The 3329-nt window shown below is 37.3% G+C and overlaps 1 pseudogene; it reads right to left on the reverse strand.

Moving 5' to 3' along the window:
• Nucleotides 1–692: 692 nt before the first annotated feature.
• Nucleotides 693–2561, reverse strand: LOC137637092 (uncharacterized; annotated as a pseudogene).
• Between the last annotated feature and the right edge of the window lie 768 nt (nt 2562–3329).

Below are 3329 nucleotides of genomic sequence, written 5' to 3' on the forward strand. Positions count from 1 at the left end.
TGGCCTCCATATCTTCTAACATATCGACAATAAGTTGCTTAGCTTTCTCAGGATATCTATACATAGGGGTCCTAACTGGCTGTGGATCACTAACATTAATATGCCCTTGAACTCCCTGAAATTTTTCTAACTCATTATTTTATAATATAAAAATTTGATGATTTTCCATTACCATGTTCTTCAACTGGGCCTGTTGTTCATCATCTAGATGTGACCAATCGTGTTGTGCAATTAAATTTTCCAATTTCTCCTCTCTAGTGCATCCTTGTCCTGGTGCAACACGCATGCTTTCAGGGATAAGCTCATTCTTAATCTCAATCTTTCTACATATGGGAGATTCTGAACTGATGTCCCTTTCATCAATCTTTTTATAAGTACCTATCAACATTCCTATCTTTAACTTAACTATACCCTTTGTACTATTTATTAGAGGTATAAAGACTTCCTTATTGTTATTAACTTTAAGGCACAAAGCATTCATAGCACCACTATGTTTCATTCCTGGTTCCAATAGGAGTACTGTATCCGCATCTTCATTAACGTTAACTGCATATATTCCTGCTGAGGAAGGAGGTAGAATAATCTTTTTCTTTAACCTAATCTCATCTACATTGGGATTTGAGGATTCAACTATCTTGAGATTCCTAATTCTCTTTGTGGAAGGACTCATTTTAAGAAGCCGCACACGGTACGTAATATTATCCCAAACCAGGATACCCTTCTTATGATCCCATGTTAAACAAGCAATCCCAAATAAATCTGCACCCAAAAGGACTTCTGTTTCTAAAAGTGGGTCTGGCACAATATAAAATAAATGAGTAACAACTCTACGGCCAACATTAACACCCAAATAAACCGATCCTAATACCGGTACAACTGTGTCTGTGACTCCCGTTAACTGTGGTAAATTTCTCATCTTAGCAGGCTTCAAACCTAAACTGTCCACAAAGGATTTCTTGACTATACTGGCACAACTACCTGTATCAACTAAAGCTCCTATCATGCAATCATTAACCATCAAACTTATACTTGGAGATCTGGCGTGACCTAGTCATAGTGAACTATCTCCACCTAATTGTCCTGGACATCCTACATGACCTCTCCTAACATTTGGTTGATGACAATCAAAGCATACTCCCTTGGGTGGATTATAAGGACAATCAGACAGATTATGGATGGCTACTTTGCAAAAAGCACAGTACTTTTTAATATTATTTTGTCTCGTCATGGATACTTTTCTCAATTTTCTTGTTTAACTCATCCAATTTTCTTGTTAATTTCTCTATTTCATTACATGGAGTTCCTACTGGAGGGGTATTTGTTACTGGGATTGGTGACTGGGAACTTCCAGCACCCAAAATGGGCAAGACTCTGTTGTTATTACTAATAATTATGCCCTGAGCCCTATAATATTCTTCTTCTGCATATGCCATGAAATTCTTTAAAGGTATATGGTCTGCCAAGAAATCAACTAATTTAACTTGAACTTGTGAATTTAAGCCTTTATATATCTTTGTCTTAAGGAACTTATCTGATGTTGGAATTGGATCATTGGGGAACTTCAATGTTAAAGCTGAAATTTTACACTGCAATTTATTAACAAAAGAACAAGGAGGTTCATCAAAGTAATAAGTCATGGCAGTTATCTCTTGCCATGCCTGTAAAAGAGTTGCTGCACCTATAAACTGTTGTTTCATGAGCCTTTTAATCTCACTCCAAGACAGATTATTACCATTCTTTTGTATCTCAGCGGCCAAGAAAGTAGCTATATCCTGTTCAGCCCTAGCCATGTCAACTTCTATCCTCTTATCATCTGAGCCTGTGCATGACTCTATTTGCCTGAAGAAAGTATTCAACCTATTGTCGGCAACTACACCCTTAAGCTCTGCAAGTTTGAGGAGAGATACATCTTTTGGCCTTAAAACAGGTATACTGTATCATGAGAAACTGCTACTGGAGTAGTATTTGAATAAAGGAATGGATTAGCATTACTGAAAGATCCAATAAAAGGATTGGATGTGACACACTGATTACCTTGCTGTATAATGAAAGGGTTTGTTTGATTAACAGAAAGTTGAGGAGGCGGGTAGGCTGGTGGTGGATTAGGGATGGGGGATGGTGTAGGTGGTGTTGGAATTGCAGGGTTGTGTTGTTGGCCATGCCCTTATAGGTGTTAGGGGTACTGTATTCATGAGCGCAGATGCGCTTTGTGGTGTGCTTTGTGTGTTCGTACATGGAGGGATTGGGGAACTGTATGGTAGTGTTCCTAATATTGTATTGATGTGTGTATCTGGGTAAGGGTTGTATGGATTATGTGGAGTATGTGGCGCAGACACTACTGGTGGTTGATTGTCATTAAGGGTTTGTATAAGGTGCTGCATTGTTCCCTGAATATTAGACATCTCCCTGTCCATTTTTTGAACCTGCTGTGTTAAATCCCCTACCTGTGACCAAACTCCCTGATAGGACTGTGTAAGATTCTGTGTTTCCCTTGCAGTTTGTTTAACTTCGCTTTCTAACTCTATTAGTTCTGTGTACGAGTCATCCATAGCACTGACCATTTTAATACAATAATTTAGCAAAAATCATTTAAACAGAATAATCCCCCAAATATGTAAATAATATCAGACATTAAGAATTACATGCTATACATACCTTATAAATAGGATGTTACAGCTCAAAAAAATATTTCTATGAAAATATACAAAAACGTTAGTGTGACCTGCAATACTTAGGCCTCATGGGTGAGTGGAATCAATAGCATAAGGTTATTAATCCCTTTACAGCTTCCACCATATGTCACGGTGGATTTTTCTTTTCCTCCTGACATAAATTTTTGTTATTCATTAAAAGTGAACTTGACATTCGAAGTGTAAGAGAGAGAGAGAGACGTGATCCTTATCTAGTTTTATTCAGTTCAAAATGTTGTACACTGTTCCATGATTTGATCTTCCAGACTGAGTCCAAGATCACAGATCTCCCAGACTGACATGATCACAGGTCTCCAAGACTGGTTCCCTTTGAAATGGGATACGTCAATGTCTTCTCTAATGACCCAAAACAAATATCTTTAATGGACGGGGAAGCATACCCATTCGGCTTCTCCTACGTGTTTCTCTCATGCCAGTATGTCCAAAACGAAAAAAAAGAAGGACTCAAGACCACGTATCAGATAGAGAGAGAAAAACATAAGAAAGGAATGGCAATAATGTTACATGCATTCATTGATGAAATAAATTTTCTTTAAATGATTTTTATAATCAATATTACTAACAGAGATAATTTTAAAGATATTAGAGTCAGATAATGAATCAATTTCACAGAAAAAA

The sequence above is a fragment of the Palaemon carinicauda genome, unplaced genomic scaffold (assembly GCF_036898095.1).
Source record: "Palaemon carinicauda isolate YSFRI2023 unplaced genomic scaffold, ASM3689809v2 scaffold53, whole genome shotgun sequence".
In the NCBI taxonomy this organism is placed as follows: Eukaryota; Metazoa; Arthropoda; class Malacostraca; order Decapoda; family Palaemonidae; genus Palaemon; species Palaemon carinicauda.